Source organism: Xenopus laevis, chromosome 2L, assembly GCF_017654675.1.
Source record: "Xenopus laevis strain J_2021 chromosome 2L, Xenopus_laevis_v10.1, whole genome shotgun sequence".
NCBI lineage: Eukaryota > Metazoa > Chordata > Amphibia > Anura > Pipidae > Xenopus > Xenopus laevis.
Genome location: NC_054373.1, coordinates 188,775,987 through 188,786,368, shown reverse-complemented (window position 1 = coordinate 188,786,368; position 10,382 = coordinate 188,775,987). Strand labels below are relative to the sequence as shown.

Here is a 10,382-nt window from a genome sequence, read left to right as displayed (position 1 = left end):
AAATAAAACGCATTTGATCAGAATAGGCGCATATAAAAATTATCACGGAAGTCGAAACTGACCCGTATCAAAATAATTTTGACACCCATAGACTTTATTGCTTTTCACAACATTTTCGCCGTTTCCTGGATTTCATGGGAAATTCGCAAATTTTTCAGCGAAGCGAAATGGGACAAATTTGCCCACCACTACACAGGACCTTATACAAACAACTGCTGAGATTTGCAAACACCTGCTTGGACCTCAGTGGTGGGGTTGGTAACATAAGGTTCCTCTTTATATTGCCCTCAATATACAATAATTTAATCAATGATTCAAGTTCTCTTTTATCAGAAAGTTCTGCATGTTCTACAAGAGAAGTTCTTAACCTTTAGATATGGGATCTACGATCTGGAAACTCATTATCTGGAAAGCTATTTGCATTTCTGGAATAATGAAAACAGCAGCTTGTCATTGATGGTACCTATGTTGGTAGCAAGACAAAGTAATTGTTCTTTGGTAGGCTTAAAGTATGGGGCTCCAGATTACAGAAAGACCTCCATTATCTGGAAAACATCAGGTCAAGATAATCCCCATTAAAGCGATACAGATTATAAATCTAAAACCAAACCTTGAATTTCCAACAATAATTGCAGATCACACTTCAAAACCATTGAAGAAGACTTCTTGATGTTTTCAGGATGACTTACTTTAAGGAAGAGATGAGTGATGTCCTTGGCCAAGTCTTGAGTCAACGACCCCTTCAGTGCATTTGCATCTCCGCTGTGCCATGACGGTTGAGAGGTTCCTTTAGAAGTGCCTCCTTGGTTCAATCTATTGAACAACAACAAAAATATCAGAAAGTCCAAACAAAAATGTGGTAAAAACAAAAAACCCTGAAGAAAAATAGAATTGATATTTGTATATATATTGGCAGTTGAGTTTGTGTTGCTGGTGGATAGAAAGGCTTGAAGTGCGTGCGGTGGAAGGCTACGTGGGCAGATAGAGTTGCTCCTCTGGATCACGTTTGCTATCACTGGAAAACGTGTGTAGTGTGATCCAATATTTTAGCAACATTCTCTGCAAAGCAACATGCAATAGGCAGCAAGTCCAATCCTCTGGGGACACTATGTACAGTGGAGGAGGTGGAGAGAAGAAGGAGAATCTTTCCTCGCTTCAAAGCACATCTCTGGGGAAGAAGAAAGAGCAGACAGAATACAAGGATTTCTCTACAAATTCAAATGATTCACGCACTCACTCTAACCTTAAATATTATTGGCGGCACTTACTCAGCCAGATCCGGCTCACGGGAAGAGAGGGAGGCCGTCTCAGTGTCATGGTGGTGTGTTTATAATTGAATTTCACCCAAACTATTCAGCCTAAAAGGTAACATTAAATTAATACTGTCCTTTCTATGGACAGGTATCAACATATGGGGACGTTATACTGGAGCTTATTGTGTGCCCAGAGCATTCCTTCTCTATATATTTGTAATTATACAAATACATGGGAGCTGCCATATTGTTTGCCTTAGACAGTAGGGTATGGGAGTACAGCTTATGTGCCCAGAAAATTCTTCCTTAGTGTATTTGTATTTATATATATGAATATGTTCTCTTATATTGTTTCTCTTATTCAGTACAGTATTAGGGTATAGCTTATTGTGTGCCCAGAACATTCCTTCTCTGTATATTTGTATTTATACATATGGGAGGAGGAGGTGCCATATTGATTCCCTTAGACAGTACAGTATGAGGGTATAGCTTATTGTGTGCCCAGAACATTCCTTCTCTGTATATTTGTATTTATACATATGGGAGGAGGGAGGTGCCATATTGATTCCCTTAGACAGTACAGTATGAGGGTATAGCTTATTGTGTGCCCAGAACATTCCTTCTCTGTATATTTGTATTTATACATATGGGAGGAGGGAGGTGCCATATTGATTCCCTTAGACAGTACAGTATGAGGGTATAGCTTATTGTGTGCCCAGAACTTTCCTTCTCTGTATATTTGTATTTATACATATGGGAGGAGGTGCCATATTGATTCCCTTAGACAGTACAGTATGAGGGTATAGCTTATTGTGTGCCCAGAACATTCCTTCTCTGTATATTTGTATTTATACATATGGGAGGAGGTTCCATACTGATTCCCTTAGACAGTACAGTATGAGGGTATAGCTTATTGTGCGCCCAGAACATTCCTTCTCTGTATATTTGTATTTATACATATGGGAGGAGGAGGTGCCATATTGATTCCCTTAGACAGTACAGTATGAGGGTATAGCTTATTGTGTGCCCAGAACATTCCTTCTCTGTATATTTGTATTTATACATATGGGAGGAGGGAGGTGCCATATTGATTCCCTTAGACAGTACAGTATGAGGGTATAGCTTATTGTGTGCCCAGAACTTTCCTTCTCTGTATATTTGTATTTATACATATGGGAGGAGGTGCCATATTGATTCCCTTAGACAGTACAGTATGAGGGTATAGCTTATTGTGTGCCCAGAACATTCCTTCTCTGTATATTTGAAATGAATACTTATGAGTGGGAGCTGCCATATTGTTTCCTGTAGACAGTATAGTAGGAGGGTATAGCTGTTACCTGGAGGAATGAGGTAAATAGAGAAATAATCCCTTTCCTTCTTCCTTAAATGACAGTTTGTATAAGCTCACTGATGCCTTTCTATTGGAGATCAGATAAATGGCATTTCTAGCAAATTCACTGAACTAAGAGCTTTTAAGATTAATATTTATACCTGTGGGGGCGGTGGGCAGGTTAGTAAGTCTCAGCCTTAACACAGTAAAAATTTTATAAAAAATTGAATTTTGGCAACTTAATCCAGGATGAAAGTGCAAATCACATTTGGTTGAGTTTAATGGTGATTATTAAAAGCTGGTTAAAGGGCCCTATGTAAGAATTATGTTCTTAAAGGGGTTGTTCACCTTTGTGTTAACTGTTAGTAAGATGTAGAGAGGGATATTCTGAGACAATTTGCAATTGGTTTTCATTTTTTATCTTGTGGTTTTTGAGTTATTTAGCTTTTTATTCAGCAGCTCTCCAGTTTGTAATTTCAGTCATCTGGTTGCTAGGGTCCAACCTAACCTAGCAACCATGCACTGATTTGAATAAGAGACAGGAATATGAATAGGAGAGGCCTGAATTATTTGTGGCTTTTAAATTAGCAGCTCTCCATTTTGCAGTTTCAGCAATCTGGTTGATAGGGTCCCAAATACCTTAGCAACCATGCATTGATATAAATAAGAGACTGGAATATGAACAGGAGAGGCCTGAATAGAAAGATGAGGAATAAAAATTAGCAATAACACAAAGGGGCCGATTCATCAATAGTCGAATATCGAGGGTTAATTAACCCTCGATATTCGACTGGGAACTAAAATCGTTCGACTTCGAATATCGAAGTCGAACGATTTAGCGCTAATCCTACGTTCGAACGATTCGAACGATTTTAATCCAACGATCGAAGGAAAATCCTTCGATCAAAAAAAGGTTAGCAAGCCTATGGGGACCTTCCCCATAGGCTAACATTGACTTCGGTAGCTTTTAGCTGCTGAAGTAGGGGGTCGAAGTTTTTTTTTAAAGGGCAAGTACTTCGACTATCGAATGGTCGAATAGTCGAACGATTTTTCGTTCGATTCGTTCGATTTCGTTCGAATTCGAACGAATTTAACCAATTCGATGGTCGAAGTACCAAAAAAATACTTCGAAATTCGAAGTATTTTTCATTCGAATCCTTCACTCGAGCTTAGTGAATCGGCCCCTAAGAGGCAGATTTATCAAGGGTCGAACTTTTTTAAACTCCCATCGACTCGAAATTCAATAAAAAAGAAACAAACAACCAAAATGTATTTAAAAAAATCTAATTTTTAACTTCGAGTGAATAGGCTGTATTAGATCGTTTGAATCCAAATTCGGATCATATTTGATCAAATTCGATTCAAAGTATTTTCAAAAAAATAACATTGATTTTTCAAAGTCCACCAAATCACTCCAAATGGGTTCTAGGAGGTCCCCCATAGGCTAAAACAACAATTTCGCAGGTTTTAGATGGTGAATAGTCAAAATCAAATTTTTTAACAGACAGTACATGATACATTTTGATATTTGAATTTTTGAATGTTTTAAAAAATTTTAATCGAATTTGGACTATTTCCTATTTGAAGGACACTAAGGGGCATATTTATCAAGGGTCGAATTTCGAATTTGAAAAACTTTGAAAAAGACCAACCGAAATTAAGATGAAGGTTTTTTTGTCAAGTAGGTCTGTTTTCAATCGAATAGGTCCATATTCGGCCAAATTCGAATTGTACAAATCAAAGTAATAGCGCATTCGATCAAATTTGAATCAAAGTTTTTCCCAAAAAGTCCACCAATTGACTTCAAATAGGTTCTAGAAGGTCCCCCATAGGCTAAAACAACAATTCAGCAGGTTTAAGATGGCGAATGGTTGAAGTCAATTTTTTTAAAGAGACAGTGCATGATAAATTTTAATATTCAAATTTTCTAATTATTTTCATATTCAAATCGAATTTGGACAATTCCCTGGTCGAAGTACACAAAAAATAGCTCAGAATTCGAATGTTTTGAATTCGAAAATTCACCTCGAACTTTGATAAAATCTGCCCCTAAAATTAGCTTGACATTCGAATTTAAAAAAATTAGATTTTTCCATTTGAACCTTGATAAATCTGCCCCTAATTGTCTTGCATTACAGAGCATTTGTTTTAAGATGGGGTCAGTGACCCCCATTTGAAAGATTGAAAGAGTCAGAAGAAGAAGGCAAAATAATTGAAAAACTACAAAAAATAAATAATGGAGACCAATTGAAAAGTTCCTTAGAATTGATCATTCTATAACATACTACAAGTTAACTTAAAGGTGAACCGCCCCTTTTAGAGGCGGCAGCATAGTTGGCGAACTTTGTAACTTCTGCCTGTGCTGATTGGTCGCATTATGGAAAGCCAAAGCTTCCGCAGCAAATATCCCACATGCAAGTTTAAAAAGTGAAATATTTTGTGTCTCGCTGTGGCCGCGCAATTCAGGCAACACGTTATTATTATGTCTTGATTCATAACTTAATCTTCAGGGTTACAGTAATTTAAAGGGAAAAAACTTTTTTTTTCGAAAATGAATCAGTTAATAGTGCTGCTCCAGCAGAATTCTGCACTGAAATCCATTTCTCAAAAGAGCAAACAGTTTTTTTTATATTTAATTTTGAAATCTGACATGGGGCTAGACATATTGTCAATTTCCCAGCTGCCCCCAGTCATGTGACTTGTGCTCTGATAAACTTCAATCACTCTTTACTGCTGTACTGCAAGTTGGAGTGATATCAACCCCCCAGCAGCCTAACAACAGAACAATGGGAAGGTAACCAGATAGCAGCTCCCTAACACAAAATAACAGCTGCCTGGTAGATCTAAGAACAGCACTCAATAGTAAAATCCAGTCCCACTGAGACACATTCAGTTACAGTACATTGAGAAGGAAATCCAGCAGCCTGCCAGAAAGCATTTCTCTCCTACAGTACAGGCACAAGTCACATGACTGGGGGCAGCTGGGAAATTGACAAAATGTCTAGCCCCATGTAAGATTTCAAAATTGAATATAAAAAAATCTGTTTGCTCTTTTGAGAAATGGATTTCAGTGCAGAATTCTGCTGGAGCAGCACTATTAACTGATTCATTTTGAAAAAAAACATGTTTTCCGATGACAGGATCCCTTTAAGGAACACCTGGCTGACCTATCGTCTGAATTACTACAAAAAATCCCCCACTCTCTTGTTGGCGGCGTCGGCACCGCACTGAATCTCATTAGGGATGAGCCTGTCGGACTGAATTATATCTCCCCTGTTTACTCTGCAAAGCCAACCAGGACAGGAAAATCCATTAAAGATGGACGGGGTGTCTTTTTTTTGGCTTCGATTAACCCCGATCTCTGCGAGAGGAGATTGAAATGCATAGTGTGCCGGTCCCCTGGGTTTTAAGGAGGTCAACGGAATTTTAGTGTATGTTTCCCAAGGAATTATTTGAACAATTGGCAGTTTGCTGTAAATCTCGCACACGGGCAGATCAGGGGACTGACTTGTTATAGGCAGAAGATCATCGACAAGTGAATTCAATCTTGTCTGTAAACAACATTATGTTCTGCACTTGTGGCTTCCCAGGTGCTGCTGAACTACATCTTCTGCCATGTCCTGTCATTGGAGGGAGTGATTATTTGTACCCTGGGTACCCCTGGAACTATAGCAGGGTGACACCCCAATGTTTCTATATATCTGTAACCTTGTTATGAGCTAAGGGGGCCCAGTCTGAAGGTCAGTTAGGGTGAGATTTGGGGTGAGTGATTATTTGTACCCTGGGTACCCCTGGAACTATAGCAGGGTGACACCCCAATATTTCTATATATATGTAACCTTGTTATGAGCTAAGGGGGCCCAGCCTGAAGGTCAGTTAGGGGGAGATTTGGGGTGAGTGATTATTTGTACCCTGGGTACCCCTGGAACTATAGCAGGGTGACACCCCAAGGTTTCTATATATCTGTAACCTTGTTATGAGCTAAGGGGGCCCAGTCTGAAGGTCAGTTAGGGTGAGATTTGGGGTGAGTGATTATTTGTACCCTGGGTACCCCTGGAACTATAGCAGGGTGACTGTTACCCCAATGTTTCTATATATCTGTAACCTTGTTATGAGCTAAGGGGGCCCAGCCTGAAGGTCAGTTAGGGGGAGATTTGGGGTGAGTGTTTATTTGTGCCCTGGGTACCCCTGGAACTATAGCAGGGTGACACCCCAATATTTCTATATATATGTAACCTTGTTATGAGCTAAGGGGGCCCAGTCTGAAGGTCAGTTAGGGGGAGATTTGGGGTGAGTGCTTATTTGTGTCCTGGGTACCCCTGGAACTATAGCAGGGTGACACCCCAATGTTTCTATATATCTGTAACCTTGTTATGAGCTAAGGGGGCCCAGCCTGAAGGTCAGTTAGGGGGAGATTTGGGGTGAGTGATTATTTGTACCCTGGGTACCCCTGGAACTATAGCAGGGTGACACCCCAAGGTTTCTATATATCTGTAACCTTGTTATGAGCTAAGGGGGCCCAGTCTGAATGTCAGTTAGGGGGAGATTTGGGGTGAGTGCTTATTTGTGCCCTGGGTACCCCTGGAACTATAGTAGGGTGACACCCCAATGTTTCTATATATCTGTAACCTTGTTATGAGCTAAGGGGGCCCAGTCTGAAGGTCAGTTAGGGAGAGATTTGGGGTGAGTGCTTATTTGTACCCTGGGTACCCCTGGAACTATAGCAGGGTGACACCCCAATATTTCTATATATATGTAACCTTGTTATGAGCTAAGGGGGCCCAGTCTGAAGGCCAGTTAGGGGGAGATTTGGGGGTAAATGCTTATTTGAACCCTGGGTACCCCTGGAACTATTACCCCAATGTTTCTATATATCTGTAACCTTGTTATGAGCTAAGGGGGCCCAGCTTGAAGGCCAGTTCGGGAGGATTTGGGGTGAGTGCTTATTTGTGCCCTGGATACTGATCCCATACCTGTACAGGCAAAAAGGAATAAATGTGGGAGATGACCATTCCTTAATGTAGAGCTTTCAGAATAATGGCTTTCTGGATAATAGATCTCGACCAACCCTACCTTTTGGACCATGATTTGGTTGTGCCTATTGAGTAAGGGTTACATAACTAAGTAGATTGGGCTTGTTACAGCTAAGGGCAGTAGAAAGCATATTAAGCACCATAGAAGTATGGCATAGGGGTTGTTCTACCAATGATGAACAGTATACAGTATGATCTGGAAAAGAAAAGATAGAGGGACTGAATGAGCTAAAAAGTTTGCCATGGGTTTCCCACAGACTTATAATTGTTTAAAAGTGTTAAATGGTAGCAGAAAACATACCTATTATTGTTTGGTTAGAGATACTCCCTCCACTGAACCTGTACATACTTTATAATTCATGGTATGCATTACAGCCCATCATAATCAATATTATATACTGTCACGGTCGGCACCCTACACCAGAACAGATGCCAAGCACGCGCCAGCGTCACTGTGCCTTTAAGAAACGAGCGTGCGCGGCGCGCGCGCCTTAGGGGAAACCGGCACCAGGAAGAGAGGAGGAGCTGCGCAGCGGGCGTCCAAATTCAATATTCAGCACCATGAGGTGAAATCCTTGAAGACAGTTAAGGCAGACATCTCTGTTTATTAAAACCAGAATTAGTTATAAGATATAAAAAAAAAGAGATAAAAAGAACAAACTGTTTCTTCCCACAGGACGAAAATCGACATGATGAATCAATGAAACAGCATTCCGGCACTCAACTCAATGTCAGGAATAACAATGCAATAGAAGGAAGCAGAAGTTTACACCTACACAGTTATTCCAGGATTTTTTTTTTTAAATTTCATAAAACTATCCATCATTGAAAGAAGGTGGAATTGAGTATTAGCAAGCAGCAGGCTGCAGGCCGATCTGTTCCAAGAACCATGGAATAAGGCCACGTTTTCAGGTCGTTGGCTCCAGTCCAACGTATGAAATAAAGGTAGTTGAGACAAGACAATGTTTTGATATTTGTTATAGACTTTGGCTGCGTTTCAACTGCCATTTGACAGTTTTAGTAAACTCTATAAGGATTTCTGTTCATTGTGGTTATGTAAGAAACAGAGGCTTTGGGGACAAAATCAGCTTTCTATTGGAATTTTATAAGAAATGAGGATGAGACAAGTCAAGTTCAATGAGCTTCTCCACTGGGTTTGTATCGTTTTTTTTTTATTTAGACATTTAGACCTTTTATACCTGTGAGCCACAAAAGAGTTGAAGAGCAACACAAGCATGAAAGAAGTTCCTGAAGCTGCCAAATAAGGGCTATGATTGGGCTATTGATAGCCCCTATGTGGACTGGTAGCCTACAGGACACTCCGTTTGGTTTTTATACAACCACAACTTGCCTCCAAGTCTAGAATTCAAAAATAAGCTCCTTACTTTGAGTCCACCGGGAGCAACAGCCAAGGGGTTGGGGAGAAATATGTTTCTTGTGAGCTACTGGTTGGGGATATCTGCTTTATTGCAACATATTTACTTGCTAAGCCAATGCCTAACTGATGTCACTGATGACTAGGAAGGAACCTTAGGCATTCTAGTTCAAAATATATTCCCTTCTCTTTTAATTTAAAGAAAGGGACACATTTTTTTCTACCTCAATGAAATACCCTTCAGATTACAATTTTATTGGGTCAATCTTGCAAGATGATCGAGGATTTCAACCTCATCTGAAGGCTTGTTTCTTTGTGAGTAAGCTACTGCTTAAAAGCTTTACACCAGTTTAAAGTTTCTTGATACGAAATACTTGAAAAATCTAAACCAATTTGTTCAAAAATTTTATAACATTTTTTTAATGAATCCATAAAAACAACCCAATGTAATGTTTCATATGAAATCGGGAGAGTATAAACAAGTTATAAAATTGCCATAGCAACCCGTGACAGTATTTGCTGGTCTGCTGTGATTGGTTGCTTTGGTTTACTATCAGGCCCGGGCCAAGCCAGCTTGACGCGTCCAAGATGACTGACAACCTTGCTGGCACGGCCTCGAATGAGCATCCGGAAACTTCACATGCGCATGCTTCCAGAACAGATATTTCAATTCACGCCGGAGAGGCGGTGTGAGAGAAAGTGTCCGGACCAGGGGTAGGCTGAAAGAAGAGGTACGTGCTTGGCACCCCCATTTCTTGCGCCCTAGGCATGTGCCTATTCTGCCTACCACTAGTTCCGGCCCTGTTTACTATAGTACAATGTGGAATTTCCTGCTAAAAAATAATTCTGAGTGATAATTTAAAAAAGTATGGAGATTAGTGATGGGCAAATCTGACCGGTTTCTCTTTCTCGAAAATTCACAAAAGATCAAAAAATTCACAAAAGAGCAAAAAAAATTCACAAAAGAGCAAAAAATTCACAAAAAAGCAAAAAAAATTCACAAAAGAGCAAAAAATTTGGCAAATGCATTGAAGTCAAAGGGCGTTTTTTCATTCAATATTTTTCAAACTGCAAAATATTTCACTAATCCCCTATGGAGATTTTATTTTACAACCGAGGCTTCATGGAAAAGTTAAATCATTTAATATGATATTTGCAATTTGTGGATAATAATATAATATAAGAATGTCGCTCAATGGGCCAAATTCAGTTCAATGAAAAAAAGATTTATCACGTGGGGTATATTTATTAAAGAGTGAAGTTAGAGATCGCCACAGTCCTCTAGAGTGAAATTCCATCACTCTTCATTCATTTCTATGGGATTTTTAAAAGAGTATTTATCAACGGGTGAAACCGAAAGTTCATCCTTTGATAAATACGCCTTTCACAAT

General features: G+C 39.6%; 1 protein-coding gene across 4 annotated transcripts in view; it reads right to left on the bottom strand.

Moving 5' to 3' along the window:
• The window catches only part of LOC108708803 (teneurin-4), an 878,105-nt gene that overhangs the window by 657,286 nt on the left and 210,437 nt on the right, over window positions 1-10,382 (bottom strand). For all 4 annotated transcript variants that reach the window (XM_041582864.1, XM_041582866.1, XM_041582867.1 and 1 more), the window contains exon 3: window positions 690-813. The gene's annotated coding sequence lies outside the window, so the exon portion shown is untranslated. The remainder of the gene's footprint in view (window positions 1-689; window positions 814-10,382) is intronic.